Raw genomic sequence first — 27,606 nt, 5'->3', positions numbered from 1 at the left:
TTTTATTTGTAGTTTTCTTTCAACATATATCCTAATCCTTCAGAATCCATTTTGAGAAAGGAGCACTCTACTGTTGAGATCTCTCTGATGAGCTGCAAAGATACACTGCAAGGTCTTTCTCAGAGTATATTAACATGATTAAAAAAAAAAATATATATATATATACATGTTTGTATGTAGGTATGTTTCTGTGTTTAGTCAAAGGTTTTATTAGTCCTTTTTGTGTTGGCATTTCATGGATGACTTGACTTCCTGAGCATATTTTCATTGTTGGCCACAGCACTAGTCCATTCTTTTCTGTTTAGTCTGTGTTTGTATCTTGTGTTCCTAGGTATGTATGTGAATTCTGTATTAGTTAAATTTGCACAGTCCATGGGGGCTCTGTCCCTTGTAGAACCCAGGATGACAGCTCTGGAGGTGACACACCGCGCTGTGTGGTACAATGTGCACCATTTATCCCTGGGCAGCATTTATTTCCTTGGTCATGTAGGTCAGGAGGCTGACATGGCATCTTCTAGTGTGGTACCAAGTCTTGACAACATGGAAGGTTACAATGCCTTGACTTCTCTAATAATTAATATAAACCTATGGGTTTTTTCAGTTTTTACTTCCACAGGGAGCTTCTTAATACATAATCTCAGTAAATTCTGTTTTTTTACTAGAAGATGGTATAAAACATCTTAGAGAATCCAAACTTTTATGAGTGCTTTAGTAAAACGACAAAAGCAGCAAGAAAACGGCTACTATTTTGGAATCTGGCCCTCAGCAAAATAATGCACTGAAGCAAATGGGAATGCACAGTAAATATGAGTTTCAACTGCTGAGTGATGCACATATCATTGATCTGATTTTTAAAGTGCCTCTATATTTTTCATAGTATTCCTAAAATTATGAATAAATTTTGAAAACTATCACTGTGCATAATGCATTCACATCATGACTGGAAATACTTAAACCATAACACCACAGTTATCATCTGTCTTGTCACATTCACTGTAATATATTCACCTGGGGTAGTGGTTATATGTAGGTTCTGTGAAGATCTTTCGGAATTATGAAGTGAATATGTAGCTACCAAAGGTATGTATAATATTTAAAGTTCAAATATTGAGGGTTCTCTGTTTTCTTGCCTTGTACAGATTTAAGCAGTAATATCATGTATTTAATAATAGCATTTAATAACTCTACAATATGCTCCCTGCTGTACTGTGTAGCTCTTTATGAGCCGAGAAAATATGTAAGGCATTAAGTGAGTCGGTCTTTCCTAACTGAACACCATGGCTGCAGGGCTAACATATTAAAACACATTAAACACATTGAAATTAATGAGGTACTGTCTGTGTCCAGTGGGCGCTGTATTAAGATTTTTTTAGGGAGATATAGAGGTAGATTTACAAAAACTGTGAGAAAACAATCAATTTAGATTACTTGGATTAAATACCATATGGATAGCTACAGGCATAATTCCTGTGCTTTTTACCATGTCAGAAGGACTCTATGTTCCTGCTACTTCAATTTCAGTATTACAGTCTGCCTCCTGATTTTTGGCATGAAGCAGATAAACAGAATTCCTTCAAAGGAATTGGTCTAATTTTGTCAGGACACCACAGGAACTGCTGAATGTGTTGCGTACTCTAGTATCTGTGCTGATGATACCTGTGGCTGTGCTGTAAACAGTGTTTCCCTTCACTCCCAAGAGGGCTGAAAAAAGAAATACATTAACTTTATATTGAAGTTTTGGTGGAAATGCAACAGGTGGAGACTGTCCTCACAGTAAAAAAGGTTTTGGTTTTTTTTTTTAATATCAAATTAGATAGGCTTTGGGTGTTGTTTCATTGTTTCTCAGTGTGTGTTACTCAGTCCATATACTTAAAACTATTTTCTTTTCAGGTATTTTTTGTCAGGAAAAGGAAGGTAAAAATACAGGTAATGTCAGAATTGAGAGTCCTGTATATAGGACAGTCTTCTGCAAATCTTTGTGTTTAAATGCCACAAGTCTGCTGAGTAATCAGGTTTCCCATGGCAGAAGCAGCAGGACTAAGGCCCTTAGTGTGTTGTGAATAACTTTTTTTTAAAACCTGGCCAGAATTTGGAAGTGGTTTTTGACAAAAATTGGTACATTTAAAGAATTTCTTCTTGTGTGTCACATTAGAAAAGCTTCAGGCAAAAATCCCCAGGTCTTCTCTAATGAAATTGTCTGGCTGCACTGGAGATAGTATCATGTGTTTGTTGTGAAAGGGCAGTTGCACAGGTAAGCTTTGTTCATCATTGAACTTAAAAATTACTACTGAAACAAGGAGGCACACAAAAGAAACTAGAGCATGGAAGTAAAATGGATAATTGCTAAGGATATACAAAGTCAATTCACTACTACAAACACTTAGGACATTAAAAACATTAATACATAATAGATGAAATGCACTAACTGGCTGTATTTTTATAAACTTGGGCTATCTATTTTCTATTTTATTCAAAAAGCTGCTAGCCTGGTCAGTGTGCTGTGCTATCTTTGCAGTGCACTGCTACAGTACTTGGAGCATGGTAGGTGATAATCTTAAGTCAGAGTAGGAGCTAACAAAGAGTGGTTTCCTGCAAAATGCCTGCACAGTGTGTACAAGCTGCAGTTCACCAATGGACCTCAGAAACCATGTGCAAACAATTCAGTAAATAGGTGCACTGACCATCTGATTGAAACATTGACTGATTTAATGGTTTTTCTTGTTTAAGCTTTCATAGGCCTAATTATGGGCATTATGCATAGCTGCATTTCCATCCTAATTATATGCTGGCTCAGTGATTTCTGATGGTTTAACTGCCAAATTCTAACCAGTGGCATAGGACTGCTCATTAAATAAAGCATTCTCAAATGGGCTTGTTCTTTTAACTTTTTATTTGAAATTTAGGAATTCCAGAATCAAATAGTACAATCCAAGTTTTTCTCTGTATTACCTGTTATCTGGATCTTTTTAAAATAAAAAATAAAGCTAAAGAACAATTTCCTTAGTGTGGTGTGCTGGTGTGAAAGAGTGCAATTTTCAGTGTTAAGCTCAGTGACAGAACCTGTTTTTCTAGAAATATTCTGACTCAACCTAATTCCAATTAGTATTTAATATTTGGTTTTATGTCTGTAACATAGTGCAATTGTTACGCATTAGAATTCATGACCTACAGAATTTGTCAGGATGTCTCAGTGATTGAACTAAAATCTCCTGTGCACACACAAGTAGAATTAGTGAATTTAAGGTACCACCTTCACTTATGAATTGATGAATATTTAATGGACCTTTCTTAGTTTTAATTTCATATCAAACCATAACATTTGGGCTTTGTCCTTTTAGGCTTCCAAGTCTTGTTGGAAGACATAAAACCATGTGGCTTTTTTGACTTTAGCACTCCTTCTTTGTGTACTCTGACTTTCCAAGGGTCTGGTTGCAGGAGTTTTGTTTCACCAGGTCTAAAGGAGCACTTGAGCTTGAGTATTTCTACCAGACATCTGGACCTGAAACTTCTGCTAGATTTAGTACTTGGAACTAAAATGGTTTAATGAGTTTGACTATGTAGAGATCCCAGTAAGTGAATAAAACTGTTTGCCAGAGAGAACACAATATCAGCCAGAAATCTGCCAGATTGGGTACTGACACAGTTTTCTGGTTTCCACTTTTAATGACTTCAGATGCAAAAACAGATAGCGAGTGGTTCTGTACTCTGTAGTTCCAACAGTCAAAAGCCACTGCTGCTGAAGTGGATTCAACCTTGTGTCTATAAGCAAAAATACTTTCTGAGAGATTGAGCATCATAGATAAGAAGTCAAAAGTTTACCATCAAATACTTAATTCTTTAATAGAGCCTTGGTGTTGTTATTGTTTTTCTTGTTTGTTTGGTTTTAACAGAAGAACCAAAAGAGAATATCCTTAGCAAGAGGTGAGTGCTGAAAACAATAAATGACATATTTGTGCCCTGAGACACTGGGATTTTTTGATGATTTGGACAAAATTTTATTGTTTATGATTTTTTACCCCCGATAACAGACCAGAATTTTTATCTGAATATATTTTTTCTATATTGCTCTTCACTAGGTTGGCAGTTGTTATCCCTTTGAAAATACTTATTTCTGAGAAAGCATCCACAGTTCAATATCACAAGTATAGAAACTGATTTTCTTTCTTTTGAAAGAAAGACCTCATCACACTTCACAGTCCTTAATATGATGCCCCTAAAAGTCAGTAATAGCTGTGACTGACTTTTTGTAGGTGTAAAGTCATGTCAGTAAACAGCATGCACTCATTCCTTCAATCATTCCAGGTTATTCAGTGAAAATGCTTTGGGAGGTCGGGTGTTTTCTGTTAGGTCTTTATTCCTTGTAGTAAGTAAATTGTGACATTTTATTTTGAAGTACTGTATATTATCTTAGTTAAAAGACTGCCCAATAAATATGTGTTTGCCTTATTAATAATTGCATTTTCATTCTTGTAACAAAAGAATAGAATTTCTTGGATAAAAGGTAAAAAAAATTACAGCATAAGAAGGCCCAGCTGAGTCACAGCAATTGACCATCTAGCTTAATGTTCTCCAGCTGAGTTTTTTTTTCTTTTCTTTTTTTTGGTCCATGAACTGCATTTTCAGGGACATTGGGAAGTTAGATCTTTCTTGTCTTTTAATTTCTCTTTCTCTGCCTTGTGAAGGTTGGGTTTTTGGGTTTTTCTTTTGTTTTGTTTTGATGTGGATTATTTTGGGCTTGTTTTGGGTTTTTTTTTTGTAGTGTATTTTTTAATTTACTATTACAGTTTACCTCCACAGTCTTGAGATACCGCAGGAAGCTATAAAGAGTACTATTGTCTCTTTATGGTATTTTATTTTATCTCCTTTAATGTAATCCCTTACTAGCTTTAATGAGAGGTTCTTAGTTCTAACGTTATTTGTTTTGTGAGTAATAGTTTTGCAGTCATTCTCTAGGTTCAGAAAACTTTGAAGAGTAAATGTGATGTTCCTTTCGTATTGTTGTCTCCAAATTAAGGAGTCTCAGCCTTCTTAGTCTTTCATTGTAGGGCAGTTGCTGCAAACCTTTTTTTTTTGTAGTTGCCCTTGTCTGAACTTCATTGACTCCCCTGTGCTTTGGAGTCTAACTCATCTGACATGTGGAGTTGCATATGCTGCTCTGGATAAGATGTTGTTAAGGTAGGTTTTTTGGGGGCAGTGGGGTGGTTTAAACTATATTCTTCTGATTTATTTTTAATACCTTTCCTGAGGGATACCCAGTGCTGAAGTTGTTTCACTTGGAGTCCTGCTGTATGTTGAGGTGGTGGCATCAGAGAAACATCAATGATGACTCTAGGAAGTGTTCCTTATGTTGTTACTTTCAGTTCTGGACTTTTTATACAGGTTTGAGATTATTGTTTCTATGCATTCAGGAATTTGACAATTCATCTATTGTCTTTTAGCGTGCTCAGTTTCACAGTATTCCTTAGCTTGGTTTTGACTACAAGTTTTAGGTCTTTTCATGCAGTCTTTTGTTTGAAATCTAGTATCTGCAAATACAGGTGACTGCTTTTATGTGGATACTGATTTTCCTGGCCGAAACCCTATTGAGTGTGAGAAATGCTTTTAGGCTTATGATGACGCTCATAATGCTGCTCCATGTCTGTGTATAAATAAAATACACATAGGCAGCATACAGCTTGCTTTCCTGTTTTTTAATACTTCAGTGTGTGTGCAGCCAAGACATGTTTGTCAGTTTTTAAGTTAAATATTTTGGTGGATAGATAGTGGTGGATGATAGATCATTGGTGGATGATAGTGAAGTGCTAATGTTGTATGGGTGAACTGATTCTGATAGAGCAGATAAGAGAAAACAGTCCAAATTATTACTCTTGACGTTATTAGTGCTTATTCTGGTAGCTCCCACAATGCTCATGGTGCTGCTTGTAAAGATGGGAATACTTGTTCCTTTCTCCAAAGAGATCACAAGAAGTGCAAATAACAGATGAAAGTTGGAGGTATACCATAAACAGCTTAAAATTAAAATCAGCTGCATGTCAAATTGTGATCATAAGGAAAGCAAAACATGGGAAAAATAATTTAATAAAAAAAACAGAAAATGGAATTTGGAAATGATAATTAAATTCAACCTAAATTTCTAAATCGATACTGGCCTCAAAGCACCCTGAAAACAGACTTCCATGCAACAACACCCAACACTTTATGCAAGTTTCTACAGACCCTCACATTGAAAATTACATTCCCACTATTTCTGCATTTGTCTTCAAACTTAATGTTATTTTCCTCTTCTGCTTTGCTTATATGAAATAATATACATGGAATTAAATTACTTTTACCTATCAGTAGCTGTCTGAAGCAAAGGTATCTAGTTTGATCTCACCCTCTGTTATCTGCTTCTGATACATAAAGGTCTATTGCCATTCTCATGTGCTGGAGCTCCTGGTATGGCTCTACACAGGAGAGTACAGGCTTTTCTGTTGTCCCCTGTCCTGTGTGGCACCTTTTTACAAAGAGCTGAAAAGGCAGCTTGCATTTCGGCACCTGTCCTAATTCTCTCCACCAGACAGATAAGAATTGATTTCTCTTGACCATAAAGTTAGCCAAATAAAATTATTTTGAAAATAATTCTTGTCATTTCAGGATTTTTTCTTCTTTGTTTTAATATTTTTGCTGTATACAGGAAACAAAATATCTTTGTACTTTTAGTCTCATGTAGTTACAATACATTTCATCAATGATTTTTTTTTGTTTGGATGTGTTTTAAATCCTACAGTTAGCAGCATTTTATGAATTACTAAATGATAATTATAATCCATGAAAACATACATGTTCTTTTTGATGCAGTGTGTGCTGGATACCTAGATATATAAAAGACATAATTATTTCCTGAGTTTTGCCTTTCAAAGGCATATTTACTACAAATTTTCTTGCATATTATCTGATGAATCAGTTCTACGGTATCAGGAACTTAATACTATTGCCTAAAAGCTCATAAATAAAATTAGACCTGGATATAATTAGTTTTTACTTAAGGATGTATATGATCATCATTGCACAAAAAGTGGTTTTCCTGCGTACCAAAAATTTAATTACTCTGACCAATTCTGAAATAACAAATAATGCAAGTTTGGCATCAAAGTATTGATGATCTACTTGATAATTATTAGATAGTTAAACAAGAGCAATATATCTTTCCTCAGATATTTAATTAAGATTTCATAAAAGATTTATTTAAAAAGCTCCAGTTAATCAGGATTTTTCTTTAGAAATGTTGGTAGTCTTTGTTTTACAAATGGACCAGGAAAAACCTTCTCTTCTGAGTTGTGCCATATGATTTGTGTTGAGTATCAGGCATATATATAAATCCAGGGTTTTTTTGTTTTTTGTAGCAAGGAAGGAAATTTATTACTATTCTTATTAACTGCAGCATAAAAACAGTGAAAGAAAAAAAAAGCAGAGAAGAAAGGGCTTAGTATATTAGAGTATAAGTAAAGGCTATTGTCTTTTTGTCTAAGGAAGCTTGTACCAAGAAAGCAAATCAGAACTGATAAAAAAATATTATGAGGATAGGACCAGAAGGTTGGGAAGAAAAGCATAGATTGGCTATTCTGAGCATCCCAGGATATAAAAGGGTGGTGACCACACCACCTGTAATGACTTAGGAAAATCATGGAGAACTGAGAAGCTGCCACTGAGATGGAATAAATATATTGCTGACAGAAAGCATGATCCTAAAAATTACAGCACTGTGCGAGAGTCCTAACTTTAAGTCTTGGTAGTATGTGGAAACAGATGCTGCTTTTGCAAGGTCTCAAAGCTTACTGAGTGATAGAGGAAGGAAAGAATGAAGAATGTCAAGCAAAAGTAACTTCTAAATCATCTAGTAAATAACAGACAAAAAAAAAAATAGTGATACGGGAAGCTTAATGTATATAAAATCTAATGAAGTATTTGTGATAATAAAAATTAATAACAGTAATTTGCAAAGTCTCATTGAAAAATTATTGTAAATTGACTCAAATAACACAGAGGCTGAAAACTATCCAAAAGACTGAATGTAAATAAAAGATAATGATAAGCAGCAGTATATTGAGCTGGGATGTGAAGGGCAAGAGGTTTGTAGTGAGATGTCACAGAGATCAATTTTATGTCTGATCTAATTGAACATTTTCATTAGTGATTAGCAAATGATATAGCCAGCATGTTAATGAGTTTCTTCAGATAAAGATGTGCTAAAAAGCAGCACAAACCAATGAAGTTAGTTCAGAGATCTAGAGAGGTTAAAAAATACGAGGAAGCTATTTGATCCAAGAGGCTACAGAATTGAATATGTTGCAAAAAATCTTTGAGACATAGATAATTGAGGGCTTTTTTTTTTCCTGTTATAAGCACACCTGTAGTTGGGATAACAAGAAAATAACTGTGTGCAAGTCCTGATCAATAGGTGCCATACACCTGCAAATAGATCTATGTGCCAGGCAAGAGGAAGATGGCAAATGCCTTGGTTTCCCCTCATTAGTGTTGACTCATGAAGTAGGCTGGCATTTCCACAGTTGCTACCATGTCCACAATGGCTAGTTCTTCTTTGCTTTCTGGCATCATCTACACTTCATATTTTCCAATCGCCTACAGACAGCAACATTAACTGATATAACCAGTATAAGCAGAGCAAAATAAAATAAAAGAATGATCTATTATTTGAATTCATTTACGTGGACTTCCAGGCTTAAGACTTTTGTCAATTTTGCTTCAATTTTGTTCATAGCTTTCCAAATACTGCTGGTTATAGAACAAACCCATGTCTACAGTGGCTGTATAATCATTTAATGTGTAAATTATGTTGTCATGAACAGCATTCATTTTAATCCTTAATGCATGTGAATGTGTATGCCTGCATTGTCAAATGCAGGAAATATAATAAATAGGAAATATATTAAATCTCTATTTAGGCACATACTGATTTATGGGTGTGGTTTTGTGCATTTCAGACCTGTGAACACTTCCAGCATAGATGGGAATTGAGAAACTTTATCTACCTCACTGAGGATTGGTAGATAGGTGTAAGATATACTAATATTTGAGTTTTGACGTTCCAATGTTTTCCTTCTTATATAGATTATCCTTATTGATATTATAAGACCAAAAAATAGAAAAAAAGTCAGACTTGGAGGAAAAAGAAGGAGGACCATTCTTAATCTAAATGATGCTTGAAAATTATAGGATGAAAGATCCATTTTCTGTACTCAGTTCAGAAACACATTGACAGAGACATTGCCCACAAATGATGGGGAAATAACCTTTCCTAAATTACACACCTAAGTATTTTCTTATTAAGCTATTTGGCTGATGCTCTTTAGTCTGTGTAGCTTGCACTGAAAAGCTTACAATTCAAGAAATCTTTTTATTTTCAGACAAGGGATACAGAATGCAAAACACTCGAGCAGACAGTGTTTGAGACATCTGGTCACGAATCAGTCCTCAGTGCTGGTCCATGGATAAATTGGAGTAGCATTGGATATCCAGAAGAGGGCACTTGTGGCTCTCCAGTCTGTCTGCTCAACCCAAACCACTCTGCGCTACAAACCTTGTGATTGCGGGGGGGAAAGGCTGGAGAGACTCTTATCTGAAATGAGCCAAAATACTAATAAGCAATTATGGGTTTTACGCGGCATCAGTTGGAAGATTTGCTTGCAGGTTTCTGCTATCAATGGGTATATTTATCACACAAGCTGCTATCAAAAAAGAACAACACCTTTCAAGTGTTTTCAGAGCTGCAGCTGATGGCTGCAGAAAGCCACCCTTGTACCAAAAGGATTGAAAACATTTTCTACTAAAAGTTTAGTCCAACCTTTTAGACTTGATAAGTATTTAGACAGTGACACTGGGCGTTTGGCGGCAAGAAAAAAATCTATTTCTATATTTGTTGTAGAGGAAAGAAAAAGAATTAAAAAATGGTGGAATGTTGTACTTGATGCAATATAATTCAGTATTTGAGGTTTCACATGGAATATAAGATACAAAAAATTTGAGTGCTAAAGTTTTTAAACTCCAGATAATTATGCCTTTGAAACCAAAACAGGTGTTTGAGTATGATAAATGGAGGTGATGTTTATTGATCACATAGCATTGAAACCATGACACCTAAGTTCTAGTATATGAACTGAGCAGTCAAATTTGCTTTTGAAGAGTCAAATCAGGAAAACTGAGATGCTTTAACTTCTATGCCTAATAAATAAGACATAAAATATGATAACTTCTGGGGGGGATTTGTATCAAGTTAGAGGAATAAAACCTAATCTGAACTTTTCCCTCGTATAAGCACATTTGGTAGCAGAACAAATATTTTGAAAATGCCTGTGTTGCAAAAAATCATAGTATTTAGTACACAAAGTTAAATTTTTTTAAAGTAATTTTCAGTTAAATATATATTTTTTAATTGGGAAAGTTCCCATGAAAAGTTCCAACTGAACTGAATGAGACCCTGTGTTACTGTGCAAAAGCCTGATCTCCAGTAAACCCCTCTTCCAAGGGGTTCTGAACCTTTCTAACTATATTTTCCTCCCCTGTTTTCCTAGAATTTACAGGGCTGACTTCTGACATATGTAAAGTTGTGTCATATGTCACTTGCAGCATTCTGAAGGCTAGAGTTTAATGGTTCCCTAGGCATGAGAAAAACATTTTTAAAACTAATTGCAATGCAATAAATGTGTTTGTGTTACATACTTTGTTAAACTTTAGTGGATCATCGTGACAAATCTTGAGAGGTAGAAAACAATCATTCCAACATGTACTGACACCACTTAGTTTCCAAAAAATGAATGCCTTTTCCAATTACATCGGGTAAAAGTTCTCTTTTTTGCTGATAGTGAAGAGTGCCAAGTGAGTGAGAATGTATGTGTATATGCTCTCTGTGGGGAGAATGTGGAGGGGTGTGTAGCAGTGGCATCTCTTTGGTTTTGGTTTTGTTTTTTTTTTTTATTAGCTACTTTTTGCAAATTAAGTCTTGCTGAATGATTGAATTGTATACATTTTTAGCAACTCTCCCTCCAGTTGCTATAGCAATGCTGCGGCTATCATGATGCGTGAGTCTGGGCTTTTGGGAAAAGATTGCGAGACCAGCTGATGTGGTTTGAATGAAAGGGAGAAGCTATCTGATATAATTCTTTTGACAGGAAGGTTTGTTTTTTGTATTGATCAATGTTAGTTGAGAGAAATCTCTTTTTCCTATAAATCTTGCCTTGTTTAGTTTTTCCACTGAGACTTCAACACATCAAACTAATTGAATTGTACTAGATACAATTTGTAAAGCAGTAGCATCAAATTCATTTCAGTTATCCCTCTACACTGTATTTCTCACCAGTGCCCTCTTGAGTTCTTATTAAGTGAAATTTGATGAGCTGTGATGATTGCAGGATCACCTTCTTGATTCACAAAGAAGCTGCTGAGCAACAATGTTCTACAAAGGATTACAAAAGTAATCCCCTAATTTCTGCCCCTCCAAAGACTGCGTTGCATATCTGTTCAGGTTGGCATGAATGAAAAAAGAAAAATGGTATTTTTTATTAACATATCTGTACAGTACCTGTGGCTGCGATGATCCTACATTTAGACTGTCATATTCTCACCGCTGACTGAAAAATAGGTAATGAAAAGCAAATAGCTGCATACATTCTCAGGAAATGAGAGACCTGGAAGATATATGACTGATGTGTCTGCTCCATTTAAGGGGGCAGAACTGTGATGTAGTACATCAGATGAGGTTTGTCATTCCCAAATTAAAATCTGTGTATTGAAGAGTGCAAACCAAAATTGCAAAAAAAAGGCTGTATGAAATATCATGAGTGCAGATCTTCTATGAGATGGTAAGGCTGAAGAATCAAGGAGTGTGAGGGGGTGGGGAGGATGTCTATGCATACTGGTAATGTTTTACAGTTGTGAAAACTCATAAAAGTCCAGATTTGTACCTACTTAAAAAACAAAAAACAAACGGATAAACAAATGCCTTTAAACGTGCCAGTTAGATGCCCAATATCATACGCTCAGTTTTTTAATTTTCTTGTGTTAAAGCCAAGAGGGTTGCTCATTATTAGTGTCTATAGATCCAGTAACACATTATAAAGAGCAGTCAGAGGATTATTACAATATTGGTTATGCATACTTTCTTCTTGTAGGCAGAAAGGTATCAAATGGTTCCACTACATGTGAAATACAAAAAATCCAGTTGTAACTGGTATAAATGTTTCAAGTTCTTCTGTCATTACAAGGAAGAAAACAAGAGAAATAGAAAAGGTTAGTATATTTTTGGATAGGAAGTATGGTTCTAACCAAAGCGTAATTTATTTTTCTCCATGTTTTCAGAGACATTAATTATTGGTGGACTCCTGACTGAATCTGGAATAAGCATGAATCTGTCCTTGGTCTAGAATGCATATGATGAACACAGCTGGTATTAATTAATATGTCCCACAGCTATATTTTCTTCAGCTTGCTAGAACTATTTTTTCTGCTGGAATGTTGTCTGAAATTTTTCCAGCACAGAAACTTGTAATGGTTGTTGCTAAAGATAGCAAAATTAAGTATTTGCATTTTTTGAGGGCTCTGGATGAGCATTTTTAAAGATTGTAAGGACAGCAGAAACATACTTGATGACAGGTCTAATACCCAGCACATGGGATTCATTTGAAGTTACATGTAGCACTAAGGAACACAGAAAATTACTTCAGGCTATAGCAGCCTGATGAGAGAACCGATAATTTCACTAATTAAACCCTATTATTGGTAGGAGTGAATATGTTGAGGAAGCATACCTCATGATTATAAGGAGACTACACAGAGGCTGCCATAAGTACTGATACCGCACATCTGACTTCTGTTATCCAAAACACACACACATAACATGTCACCTAGGTCATTCTCAATTGCTCAGAAATATAAATTATCATTTTTTGTTGTAATGGTCGGCCTCATTCTCTAAAACTTTTTCAGATTCTCCTGTCAAGGGATAGGCATTTAATTCTACTAGTGGGTGCTGGAAGGTATGGGATGGCTAGAAGAATTTTTGTGGCCAGCTGAGTCATTATCTATAAAGTATGTAGAAAATGCTTTATTCACAAAACAAGTATCCAAGTACTCAAAGATGCAGAGAAACAATTTTATTATACAGCTATAATAACATACTATAACCTATCTAGTTAAGTAAATGTTTCCTTAACTGGGGCAAACTATATCCTCTCAACTTCAACGATTTTATTTATTCTTTAGTATCCCTTTGACATATTGAGTCAATGAATATGATCTACTGTAGCAGCAAAACTGATGTGCTTAAGGAGGTCTTTGTTGGTTTTATCTCTTTTACAGTCTGTCACTATACACTGCCATCTCCAATAAATTTATTCTTCCATCATGTATACACCTCAGGCACTCACTGTAGGTTTCCTTCTTCCACTAGTACCATACTGCTTCCTCTCTTAATTTGACTTCAGGCTCTTTCCACTAGCTTTGTTCTCTTTGCTTGTCTCTCTTAATACAAAACACATCATGATTTCCTATAATCTGAGAACTTTGAATCTTAATCACTCCACATGTCTCTCCCTATATTTATTCCCTTTCAGTGCTTCTTGCTTTGCTTCTGTGAATTTCATTATTTGCCTTTCAATCTGGCTTTGGATTCAATTCTAACAAGAACATAGTAGTAAGTGCTCACTAGAAATACTACTGAATAAACAGCCCAATTTACTGTCAGGACTTCTTATCTGGTGGTTCTGGTTCTGATAATAATTCAGCAATTACCTCTGAGCAACCAGTTCATTCCTCCTGTGCTTCTCTTCTCAATTCTTCAATTATTTTGTCTATCTTCTCTTAATAGAGTGATTTGGAGAGAATTACTTGCATAGAATTAGCAAAATGGAATCAGGCAAGTGCAGAATGTTAGAGGTTGCAAGGGGCCTCCGAAGCGCTCTTATTCCCACACCCTGCTTAAAGCTGGCCCAATCATCTCAGTTTGTTCACTGAGTTTTGAATATATCCAAGGACACAAATTGTATATCCTCTCTGGGCAACCAGTCTCATTGTTTGGGTATTTCTCTAGGTGTTTTTACCTCTAAGGATATTGTTACTGAGAGTTTGTGCTGTTCTATTGTCCAGGGGTATTCTCCTTGGAATCTAATACTCCTCATTGCTAGACAGAAACATTACATTTGAACTGAAGTTCTCTACTCAAGAAAATTCTTTCTGTCTGACAAATTAAATTAAAATTGTTCTTAGGTTTAGAAAGAAGTTTCCATATGAAAAATTTCTAAGCCCATCGTTACCAAGTTAAAAGTAAAATAATACAAAACTGTCCTGATTGTTTTGTCCACTGGCTAATAACTCAATGTGTTTTTTCACAAACACACCAGGAAAGCTGAACCACTTTATTGCTTTTGTATCAAGTATGTGCATGGTTTTGAGTATTCAGCAATTGTTTTTGTTGACACCAAAGTGAACAGTATGACACCTGCATTTTCAAATGCTGAATCACAAATTCTCTGATTTCTAAATGTGTATTAGAGGTAACTCTTGAAGTCAGTACTGATTAAGGTGCCAAAGTACCTCTCAGAGTAAGGAAAAAAATCAAGATCCCAGATCAATATGGGACAATATTGTATGCTTGAATATGACAACATTTTATCATAGCTGATAGAAATGCCAGTAAATTTACCAATCATAACTAAAATATCATATGCAATCTATAACTGCAGCCATTCACAATGGGATATGCTTAGTCAAAGTGCTATGCAACTCCCAGTTCTGTAACCCTCTAGATGGACACTGCCATTGTGTTATTATTGTTGTATGACTAAGATTCTGTTTCCTATCTGTGCCTGTTTAAATACAGCCTTCAGAACTGAAAAGTGAGTTCTATTCAAGAGTTTCTTAGGGCTGATCTGTATACATATGCAGTTTAGATATGTGAAGGAGGAAAGGTAATCTGCTTGAATAGTAAAATTGTGTAGGCCAGGATATCCCTGTATCTCCCTCTTTCAGTCTGAAATGGTATTAGTTTGACTTGCTTTTAAACTCAAAATAAAGCTGGAAATTTCCTTTAGATTAAATATTTTCTTCCCAGTATCTCTTAATCCTACTTAGTCTTTCTCCTTGATCAGTTTTTAAGGATTTGAGTGATTACTCTTACCTGTCCCAAGAACACAGCTAAGTGAGACTATTTTTCATAGCTGCCACACTTCCCAGAGTAGGTTCTTCTGTGACAGAAGTGAGACAATTTGGAAGCAATTTGTGGAGAGGTAGGGGTTTTCTCCACTTCATTTTTTTTTCATTTGTGTCTTGAGGCAAATCTGAGCATTAAGAGTTACTTCCATCCTATTTGTCTATTCCGTGCTTCCCTTTTTGATTTGAGTGATGATCTTTGTGAATGTTCAGAGCATTCAGCTGTATGTCTGCCATCTGCTTCTTGACAGAGAGTTGCTTGTCTGTGCCTGCTACATAGAAAGGGCTTTTCCTCAAAATCTATCACTTGATGTTGACATTTTAAATTTAAAAGAAGCTTACTCCAATACCTTGGTCTTTTCAAATCAGGTTGATGTACACACAGTTTAATAAAATTTACAAAGTTATAAAAGAATCCTCTCTATCCTTATTAGTTAGCTTTATCTGGAGCCACTTTTAAAACTAGGCAAGACTAATGTTACAAGTCAACAAGTTTCTAACAAAATAAAACTTTGATTACAGAGGTGGCAGGTGGAAAATACTGTCAACAAAAGTAATCATAAAGCAGCATAACAGCTCCAAATTATATTTAATAGCAGTTCATTTTCATCTTAGCACTTCTCTTCCAAGTATCTCAAGGAAGATTTTGGTTTTTAAAGCTACAGAAAGTAACATGTCTTTTCCTCTTAGACTGTCTGACACTGTTATATCAAAGTAGTATGAATATCTAGCATGTTGCCCCTTTGTTTCACAGTTCTGAGTATCTTTTATCCCTTTTTGCTCCTGATAAAATGTGCCTTGTCTTTTCTTCTGAAGCTTAAGAAATTTATTTGAATTTTTCTTATGAATGGCCTTGATTTATATGCCTTTATGAAAGTTGTTTTGGTAACTCCTGTTTTCACCAGTTTTCTTCTGAGTTACTTCTGTTGTGATAAAGGCCCTTTGCCTTTAGGTGATAGTTGTGGAATAACTGAAAACTGCTGAGGTTTTATAAAGAATGAATTTGAAGATAGCACCTCAGTAAGTACTTAAATTTTGGGGTTTTTTTGCCCCAGAGGAAACAATAAATTTTAACAAATCTCCTTTAGGCCAAATAAGTATTCTTAATAAATTACTTCCAGGCCATACCCTGGGCTTTGGAGATCGTCCAAAGGAGATCTTCCAGTTTCCTTTGACTCTCTCCATTTGATGTGCCCAAGCTGTTGAGGCACCAGGTCAGTATAGCTGCAGGCAGCTGCTGCAGGAGGAGATAAATGCTTGGAATGTGCTTAAAGTAGTGGTTATACCAATGAATATATGGCAATATGTTGTGCCATGGCTTCAGCTTTACTGTATATTTTCTACTGTGGTATTCTGTTTTCTTGCTCCTTCAGAAAACAAACCATGTTTCTGATTAAATCAATACCAGAGCTGGAAGATCTTGAACTGTCAGTCGAACATTTTGGTTTTAATAGCCCATGCCTCTTTTTCTCTATACAGCTTATATAGGCATAAATATTCAGAATTTCTAACCTGATTGTGTCAAAGATGCTTTGACTAACATAAAAACAGGAAAAATATGAGATGCAGTTGAGCCAGGAGAAAACTTGACCCATAAAAAGCCAGCCCATCTCCTCCATTAAAATGACGCCTGCCTCCTTAAAACAGTCTTTTAAAATATTAACAGAAAACCTTCTACATTCACTTCCACAACAGATGGGATGGAAAGAAAGGCAGGGTTAGGACCCCAAATCCTGCAGATTCTTGAACAAGTGATGCAATATGCAGTTGACAGTCTGGTTTATGACTACAGTACAAAGAAGTAAAATATAATTATTTTTTCTTATGCTCATCCTTGTCCAAGAAAGAGAACTGTGAAAAAAAGGATCCCAAAAGAAGATATTTCTTTGGATATGAGCTGTGTATATAATAAATTTGAAGTAGCATTTTTATGCCTTGCCTAATTACTTACTTGAGTTATGCATCAGTAACTTTAGAACAGCTATTTAACTGTTTTTGGTTTAATTGCTGAGAGTAGCATTTAAATCTCACTCACTTCAGTACCAGCATTCATCACAGTCAAATTATATAGAATTATTTGTGAAAGAACAAACATTTTTTTTTTCACATCTTTTTTTTCCCATGCAGTTCTTTTAGGTACCTTGGATAGCACTGATCTGGAGTTTCTTGGAAAACTGTTAATTATCTCAGTTTTATTATTCCAGTTACTATCTTAATTTGAATGCAATAAGATTTAAAAATTAGGTAGATTTAGAAATAGTTAATTATTTCTTTGGCTCTAAAGTACTGGAAGGTATAAGTTCTGTTGTACTTTTATGAGTACTGTATCTGTATGAGATAGCTGCTGCAATAAATCTAAAAGTTTAGCTGTTACTTTGCCTCCTGACTCTTGAGTGAGTAACCATATAATTTTGAAGTTATCTTTAAGTACTTCTCAGTGGATTTGCAATGTGGAGTTTTTTGTTTTAAATGCATGGGAGGAAGGTGGAATAAAGGTGTGAGTGTGTGTATGTTTACATGTGAGTATATAGATGCATATGCAGAAATACAGAGTAACTGAGCACCAATGAAGCAGCCTCTTTCAAAATCTTCTGGAGGTCTGACTGATACGTTTTATCCCCAAAATTTAGAGAAAAAATGTGGGCTTGTACTCTAAGCTGTCATCCAACATTCTTGTCACCTTTCCTCAGCAATCAGTAATGGAAGAACAGGCCGAATGCTGAGATAGCTGCATCTAGTTTCAGGGGGTTTTTTTATTTGTTTTTTTTATTTGTTTTTTGAGGTGGTGGTGTTTGTCTGTTTGTTTGTTCCCTTTTGAACTCATTTTACTTGGATCTCAAAAACTTGAATTGATAAATTGCTCAGATTTCAAAATAGGAAATGGAATTTTTTTTATCCTCTGGAAGATTTATAAATAAATGTGCTAGCCTTTATGAAATGCACAAATAATGTATGTTCACAATTTTACATGAAAATTAGCAGAATCACTAAGTGAAAATTATATTTCTGCAACACAGGATGAAAGGGCCTCCTCTTCTTTACAGGTGTTGCAAGTTGACATAAACATCTCTTCCAGACTTCTAGCTTCCTGGGAATCAATAGTGCATGTGTAATGCATGATTTGTTTATTTACACAGCTATATATATAAAAAAACCCAAACAAATAGGAAAAGACCATTTGGAGAAAATTAGTATAATTTTCTGATTTTCTTCTTGAAAACACAATGGTTTTGGAGCAATGTAACAGGTGTATAACCACTGCATGTCTTAAAATATGATGGACAGATCATGCAAGTATTTGGGTCCATTCACGTACCTCTGCAGATGTGTTGATTTTCAGGAGAAAAATTTATATTTAGTAAACAAAATACAGTATCAGTCTTATTTCACTCTTGTTAGGCTTATAATCCAAACATTTTGAACAATCAAGAGTGTTATTTAAAATATAAAATGCAAAGCCTTACGGATGCTTGAACATATCAGGCTTCAAATTATATACATATCAAATGATATACAAAAATTACAATCCAGACTTTCTCAAAACTTTACATGTGACTGTCTCCCATGATGTAGGGAGGTGGAGATGTGAGATTTGTGCTTTCTTTATTATAAATAATGTTCTTAAGCATAAAATTCAGGAATAACAGTGGTAACAACCTTAATCAGTAATGGACTTATTTTCCTTCATAATCTTTTGTTGGGGACCTTGCATAGGAAAGGAAAGAACAGTATTTCTGTGGAGATATGAAGGCTACCAGAGGGTGAGCAAGGAGATTGAAGTAGACAGGAAGGAAAAAATGCTTAAATTAAAGAGTGGGAAAAGAGTTTTTTTGTTGTTGTTATTTGTTTGTTGGTTTTTGTGGGTTTTATTTCTATAAGGCTGAAGTGGGAGAGGTCTGACAGGGACACAAAAGGAGACCCATGTTACCAGTGACATTCAAGAATGAAATTGAGCTGGAATCATAAGCTAATACTGACCTACTTATTTGTGTGTAAATATTCTGTGTTACTGTTTTCATTTTAAAAACCCATTACCTTAGACCTGTTTCCCACATAGAAAAGCTCATAAAGTCACAACTGGTGTTTTTCTCAGGCAGTTTTCAACTTTGGGAATAGCAAACATCTTAATGTGCTTCTAAGAAATAGTCTCCGCCCCACCCCCCACCAAATAGTAAAATGCATTTCAGAAAGAATGAAATAGGACACCATTTCAGTGTAACTTTCTGGTGGTGTGATCTCTAGCCAAAAGCACTTCATAGTAAATTACTGCTTTACAGTATGGAAAACCCAAGTGAAGAGAAGATTACAGATTTCACAGAAGGTATCTGACTTACTTTGGGGTCACAGCAGTGAAACTAGCTATGAAATTTGCAAAAAACCATGGACTTTCAGGTCTGATTCACCCTATGAATCTTCTACTTTCTCATGTACACAAAACTTCAGGGAACTGAGGCAGGCAAAGAAAAGCCTTGTGAAATAAATTTGTATGATGGCAAGAAGAAATAATATGACAGAGCTAGAGACAGAGATGAGATGAGATAGGGAAATGGTGGCAGTCTTCCTCAGAAAAGCTGAAGTACCTTGGGAGAACTGTGAGGAGATCCAGTGAACACTGAGAGAGCTGTGAGGTCTTGAGCCCAGCCTAGGAAAAAATGAGTATGAAATGGGGAGGCTGATTCTGACTGCTCTGGAGAGCACTGCCAATAGGTAGTTTGACAGCTAATACTTGTCTGTTCTTTGGAGGCTATTTTTGAAGTCTGTGAATGAATGTTGCTTGTTCCACCTCCTGTGCTAGTCTGTGATGATATCTTGCTGTTTCTAGAGAATACTCTCTATACTCATGCAACAGCTTTGAAATAGATTCTAATGCTTCAGTTCTGGTGCCAAGCTCTGCAGGCATCTCAAAAAATGCTATAGATGGAATGTTACTTTAATTTCTGAAATGCACACTGGGCAAATTTTGCTCCTATTTATGGCATCTTTCATGTCTCAAGCAGCTGGTTATCCAGGCTTACCCTTTGTCAAAGGTTTTGTGTGTTAGCCTGTGACAACATGAATGTGTGAAACTCTTGCTTGGTTGAAGTTAACGGAAGTTTTCTGGAATTTCATTTGGATTCTCATGTTCCAAGTATTTAATGTCTTTCAAAAATAAATACATTAAAAAAACCAACAACTAAGTCTTCATATCCACCCAGTAAACAACTTCATGTTTTGGGTTTATTCATTGTCATAGGCTCTCACCAAAGTGACAAGTTATATCAAAATTTTAATCTAGTAGCTCAAGAAGCTTCCAAATGAGGCCTATGGCACTGTAAGAACACACCTGTGCATGGATCTGCTAGCATGTATCGACATTGCATATTAAAACCTCTATTTAAAGGGCAAATTGAGCCACTTAGTAGCATTCTAGATAATCTCCACCTGTAACAGTGGAATCATTCTGCAACCGTTGAAACTTTTTAGCCATCAAAAACGAATTGTAATTTTTTTCTATCTGGGGTCTTCTCTATGACACCAATTAAAGACTTTCTATTAACTACATATAAAGTATCTAACATGTTTTCTATCTAACTGATATGGATATTAGACAAAATGTTACACTAATAGCTCTGCAGAAATATTCAGGTTCGGGTCTTTAGTTTTCAGGTTAAATTTTCTGCTGTTGTATTTTTTAACTATATTTTTCTTGCTTTTTGGTACAAATATTAATTACATATTACCAAATTTATTTGACTTTGAAAACAAAACAAACATTCATTGACTCCCTCCTTCTGGACTGCAAATCTAACCTAAGATTAATATGTCTAAAGCAAATCCAGAATCATGAAAATTTATTTTGCATTGTGTTTCTTTTAGCAGTTTAGCATGGCTTTAGCATGGCTTTAATTGCAGAAAAAAAGCACCTGTATGTTGTATTTTCCATTTTAAAAGTAAATTTGTTAGTTTACATTCCAATATATGCTCTCTGCATATATGCATGTATAAATGAATTTATAGATTCCATCATTACAGCATCTTCCAAAATATTAAATTATAAGTAAGAGATTTTTCGTTAGCTTTCAATTGTATAAGGGCTGATTTTTGAGATCAATTAGGAGAGAGTCACCTGGCAGCAGAATGAGTCATATTCTCCTGGGACATTATGAGACTGTTCATTCCTATTTTCAGGTCCAAGTTTTCAAACCCAGAGACTGGAAGTTCAGTTTACTCTGTGGCTGGAAAGAAGCCCTACTCTGTCCTGTGAGTAGACAAGTGTTTCATCTTTCTGTGGGACACTTTCATTATAAGAGAGAGCTTGTATCTTTTTAAAGAGCTTTAGCAGTTATGAGGTCACTTGGCTTATAAAGGTCATGCTCTCTCCTTTGTGTTGCACCTGGTAGAAGTGGAAAAGGAAAAAAAAAAAAAAGGAAATTTTGCAGAGACTTAAGCTCTTATCGACTTCAGTAGTTTTTTTATGTGGGTCATCCCTTCTTCCCCCTGCTCCCTTTTTAGTCTTCTCAGTGTGTGTGTTAGCATCTTTTTTGTTGAGTGAAGAGAGAGATGAGACCATAAAGATAGCACTTAAAAGTAGCATCAATCAGGTAAACAGAGAAACTTCACTACAGTGCTTTTTAAGAAGAGAAGTGAATATAATCTGTTTGAATGCATTATTTTTCGTAGTGCCTTCTAATCTGTATTGTTTATATAGGCAGAATCTGGACACACTAAAAACCTGAAAATATTTCCTCCAACTTCTGTTCATAATATCTTCACATTTTGACATAATTGTGTGCAGGCTTCTACATGCAGGTTGAATAAATATGACAGTTTCTGCTTCTTAAAAGAAATAATCTATCAGCTTTGTATAATTGCATTTTTCACAGTTCTGGCAACTGGGAAAAGTCTTTGACTAATAAGTAGTGCTTAGATTTAACTCAAGATGCATTCACCACTAAAACTGGAAACTCTTATCTGAATAAAGAAAATAAACAGATTATGCAAGAAGGCACTGTGGTGCTTTAATTCATTAATTAGTTAAAGGAAATAGTCCTGATTTTGGTGGGGATAGAGTTAATTTCTTCACAGTAGCTGGTACAGTGCTGCATTTTGCATTTATTATGAGAATAATGTTGACAGCACATGGATGTTTTGGTTGTGGCTAAGGAGTATTTGCCCTAAGCCAATGACTATTTTATTTTTTTTAGTCTCATGTTCTGCCACTGAGGATGTGCACAAAAAAGCTGAGGTGGGAGCATAGCAAGGACAGGTGACCTGAACTGGCCAAAGGGATATTCCATAACATACAACATCATGCCCAGTGTATAAACAGGGGAGTTACCTGAAAGAGAGATGGGCTTTGGAATTGGCCAATGAGTGATTAGCAATTGTATTGTGCCTCACTTTCTTTCTTGGGTTTTATTTATTATTATTGTTATTACTAATACTGTTACATACTAATATTATAATATTTTACTTTGTTGCAGCTATTAAACTTTTCTTTACTTACAGGCTTTACTTCTGGTTTTTCCTCCCCATTACACTTGTTGGGGGGTGAGGGAGGGCTGCATGGTGCTTAGTTGCCACTGGGGTTTAAACCATGACATAAGCAAGAGAAGCACAGTCTTTGCTTTTGCAGTGACCAGTCTAACAACACTGCAACAACTTTAGCTTTTCAGCTTCTGCTTATTACATTGCTATTGCTGAAAGATAGCTACATAGTTTGCATTTTGTTGGAATAATACTCCTTTCTTTGTGGAAGAGAAAAATGAAAATACAAATTCCATCTATAAATAGACTATGAAAACTGGAAAATCTTCCCTCCAATGTATGCCTGTGGGAAAATGAAAGATTAGTCTTTTGAGAAGCTGACATTATATGTATCAAAAGAATAAATGTCTCATTATCATTTCTCTATGGCTGCAATATATTGATTTTTTTTTTCTCTAATCAAACTTGAATAATAGATACTTCCTGGAGGTTAAAGATAAAAATTTGTTTTTGTGGGACAAATACTGATAATTGCCTCTGACTGAAGTCATAGGCAAGTTCCTAGGAGTGTAAGGTCTGCATTTTGCTTTCCTGTTTTTTTTTTTATCCTGAGGGTCATAATCCTAACTTCTTAAGGAAAAATCCTTATACACATTTAGGTCACATACCAGTGTGCTTGATGCTCTCTAAATTACTTTTGCTATGACTTCTGGTCAAAGGGAAGCAATATAATTGCTGGTGGTGTAGATGCCGTTTATAGCCCTCCTGCAGAGAGGTTGGAGGAGGGGAACCACTGCAATACCCAGATGAAGTAGAAATAGTGAAATCAAAGAATGCCATAATTGCCTAAGGAAAGATTGACAAACTGGACAACTATTTCAGAACTAACAGTGTTCTCTGTAATTGTTTTATTGAAGCTGATCAGCCTCAATAAAATACAGGAAAATATGTATGTCAAATCAAATCTGCATGGTCCATTGATGTTTGAATAAATCGTAGTGCTACTGTGGTTATCTTTGTCAGAGGTACACTTATCAAAGAGGAAAGGAGATGTGGAAGTGTGCTAACTGCCTCCTTTGTTAGGAACCAGCTTTAGCATGACCTAGATCATGTACTGGACAAAGAATTGTGCTCACTTACAACTGTTCTGTCCTGATTACAACTGCATCTCAGTCCTGGCAAAACCAGTACTGAACATAAGTGGCTACAGTCACACTCCTGCATTTGAGAATACTCAAGATGATTCATGTTATTCTTCCAGGAGTAGCTACATAAAATATAAACTTAGGTTTTAGCTAGACATTACTTGGAGATAAATTAAGCTAGAAGATTTTTCATTGTGAGAAAAAAAAATGTGATAGGAAGTTGAAATTTTCTAAAACTAAGTTGAAAAGAACAACAACTATTTATGATATAATGTTAAAAAGTATATATATATATTTTTTACTTTAGCAAATTCCTTGACCTTGTTGGGTTGTAGTATATATGCTCATACGAGCTGATTTTGGAACTCAGAAGCTCTTTTATGAAATCAGATCTCATAAGCTTAGAATATTATGTACTGTAACTGGCTACTCCATAGATCACAAAAGAAAAAAATGTCTGGAGACTGCCTTGTGTGTTAAGATTTTAAAGAGACCTATGATAGAAATTCTTCCAGAATTATTTTTGTTTTGTAGCATTCTTGATGACTTATTTTCAATGTCATGCATATGTTGGGATTCAGAGGTCTCATTTAACTTAACCAGGCAGTGTGTGCTTTCAGCCTCAAATAGTGAAGTAAGCCACCAAGGGGAAGAGAGGTGCTTGAACTTGTTTATTCAGAGAAATATAACATGTGTGTTTCTGAATACACTGGGCTCAGTTACCTAATACACAGGAATATACCATATAGTTCACAATTAAAATTATTCCATTAAATTACCACTGAAATGGACTTGATGATGATTCTCAGAAGTCTAGAAATGGACCATGCATTTAAACATATGCCATTATAAACAATTCTCTCTTTTATTTAATTTATGATATATGTTGGATTTGTTTATTAAAATCATAGAATGGTTTGGATTGAAAGGAATCTTTAAAGGTCATCTAATCCAATCCCCCTGCAATGAACAGGGAAATCTTGAATTAAATCAGGCTGCTAAGAGTCTCATCCAACCTGAGCTTGAATGCTTCCATCGATTGAGCATCTACCACCATTCTGGGCAACCTGCTCCTGTGTCTCTCCACCCTCACAGTGAACAATTTCTTCCTTACAGTCTGATTCTACCTTCTTTTAGTTTAAGCCATTACCCCATGTCCTGTTGCAACAAGGCCTACTAAAAACTCTGTTTCCATGTTTTGTATAAGCCCCCTTTAAGTACTGAAAGGCCTCAGTAAGATCTTCCAAGAACCTTCTCTTCTCCAGGGTGGACAAACCCAAATCAGTCAGGCTTTCCCCATAGCAGAGGTGCTCCATCCCTCTGATTGTCCTTGTAGCCTGCTCTGGACTTGTTCCAGCAGGTCCATGTCCTTCCTTGCGCTGGGGCCTCAGAGCTGGATGCAGGGTTCCAGGTGCACCTCAGCAGAGCAGAGGGGAAGAATCCCCACCCTGCCCTGCTGCCCACACAGCTTTGGATGCAGCCAGGACACGTTTGGCTTTCTGGGCTGTGAGTGCACATGGCTGGATCATATCCAGCCTCTCACCCTCCAGCATCCCCAAGTCTCTCTCAGCTGCTCAGGGCTCTCTCAGGGCTGCTCTGGATCTGTTCATCCTGTGTTCAAACTGAGGCTGCCCCAACCCAGGTGCAGCACCTTGTACTTGGTCTTGTTAAACATCAGCAGATTCCCATATGCCCACTTTTCGAGCTTGTTCACATTCCTCTGGGTGGAATCCCATCTTTCAGGTGTGTCAACCCCACCACTCAGCTCAAAAATATACAGAGATAAAAATGGCAGTTTTATAAATATTCTTAAGGTTCAAATAGCTTCTTTGGTGAAATAGAACAGAAAATATTCCCTGCATTTATTTCCTTTAGAATGATTTTTTTCATTATTTCTGAATTTCACAGGCAAACTTTATATGTAAAATGGTTATTCCACAGCTCCCATACACCTTATTGAATACTGAAATACCAGCATTAAGAGCTCTTTAAAATGATAATTACTTCACCATGTTAAAGTGCATGAAATTCATATCCTTTTCCAGGGTATGGGAAAATAATCCTGTTTAAAATAATGCATGATATTACATTTCTCCAAGCATGTGCTAATACTGAATTGTATAAGCAATAACTGTTTATACAGTTAGAAACTTAACTGTCAATGTTGCTTGAAGATAGTTGCAAGTTGTTAAATTAGGATATGCTAAAGATAATGTGCTTCTCCTGACTTTATTTCCTGTCCAGAGACATTTTTTGTCCAAGTGCTCTATCCTCCATTGAGGGCAGAAACTCTTTTTTGTCTGATAATGCACTACATATGCCAAAGGGATTCCAACATTTTTCTGAACTACTGGGTATTAAAGACAATACAATGATTAAAAATAAACTTTTGAAAATATTCACTGCTTGATTTTCTCAGAATTACTTTTTCTTATGAAGCTAAAAGGTTATGTTCAAAGCAGAGTTTTGGAGTAGATAAAGGGGACATTCATTTAGTTTTTAAAATATTATCCAGACTGGAGTGACATATTCCTGCACTTGTAACATTCTGAACCTCTCTTTTGAGGTTAAATTGGACTAAAAAACTTTTTCTATGCCAAAAAATATTTTATTTTAAACTGTGTAGTACATAAAAATGTGGGCATGTAATAAATTAATGATAATGTATAATATGTCTTGTAACTTTGTCCTATTTTTTTAAAGGTAGTATTTCTACAACAGTGTTTTGTCACTGGTTTAGCCCAGCATATGACTGATAGATCTAAGTGGTGATCAAGAAGAATTTATTAAATTTTTGCATTCATGTGATGTCCTTTGGATTTCACAACTCTGAGAAACAATAAGAAAATGCACCCAAGAAAGAATAAAAAAAATCTTTAGGAAGCCAGAGATAGTCTCTGTCTGCCCGTTATAAACCACACATTGCCATAAATTACAAATTCAATATCACTTTCATGAATGTGGGCACCATAATTATGCTGCCTGACTGAATTATTTTTAAAGCACGTTACTACTTAAGTGGCAGATAAATGCAACTTTCCCCTGTTACACTAGTGAATTTCAGCAAATCATTTTTTCAGCAAATCAAGTATTTTCATTTGAAAAAGCCACATATTCATTAGGGAAGACTGAGAAAAAAAAAACATTGTTCTTTTCCATGCAGCTCTTTCCTTGTGTGAAATAGTTTTGCTTTCTTACTAAGCCCAAATGATGGTTGAAAAAGGCACAGGAGCAAATTAGCTAAAAATAGTAGGACAGAACAGTATAGGAAGAAATAAAAGGGAAGAAAGAGACTGAAGGTAGAAAAAGGTAACTAAAGAAACACAAAAAGACAGGACTATACTGAAAACATAAATGTCAAGAGGAAAAGAGAAAACAAACAACTAATACAGGAAAGAGTTAAATCAAATGATACTTTATTAGATTTCTTTAACTGCTGTTACATTTAGTTTAAAATATTTTCTTATAATGTTAATTCTCTTATATTATCTAATGCACAATACAAATAAATGTGAAACATTAATCAATTAGAAAAAAATTATTAAATACAGCATTTATACAAAATATTCCACTTTCCAGGTAAAGGAATTTATTTAGACTTGATGTCATTGTATCACTGGGATTTAGATATGTGTGATGGTTATGTGTCCATGGCAAACCAAAGATTAAAATAATGTTTTGTATCAATTGAAATATAGTTCAAGTTAAATGAAAAAAACCCACCTTTTAAAAGGAAGAGGGTATGTCTAATCTGGCTGCATGTGAGGAAACAGGTATTTGCTTTATGGATCAG

The 27,606-nt window shown here is 35.4% G+C and overlaps 1 protein-coding gene across 7 annotated transcripts in view; it reads left to right on the top strand.

Annotated features, from left to right (window-relative positions):
• SGCZ (sarcoglycan zeta) overlaps nucleotides 1-27,606 on the top strand; it is a 391,151-nt gene that overhangs the window by 27,213 nt on the left and 336,332 nt on the right. For 3 of the 7 annotated variants that reach the window (XM_038136644.1, XM_038136645.1, XM_038136646.1), the window contains one exon: nucleotides 21,370-21,441. The exons of the other annotated variants lie outside the window; for them this stretch is intronic. The gene's annotated coding sequence lies outside the window, so the exon portion shown is untranslated. The remainder of the gene's footprint in view (nucleotides 1-21,369; nucleotides 21,442-27,606) is intronic. 7 annotated transcript variants of the gene reach the window in all.

Source organism: Motacilla alba, chromosome 4 (assembly GCF_015832195.1).
Source record: "Motacilla alba alba isolate MOTALB_02 chromosome 4, Motacilla_alba_V1.0_pri, whole genome shotgun sequence".
Lineage (NCBI taxonomy): Eukaryota > Metazoa > Chordata > Aves > Passeriformes > Motacillidae > Motacilla > Motacilla alba.
The sequence above is the reverse complement of the archived record's forward strand: the minus strand, read 5'-3'. Positions and strand labels throughout refer to the sequence as shown.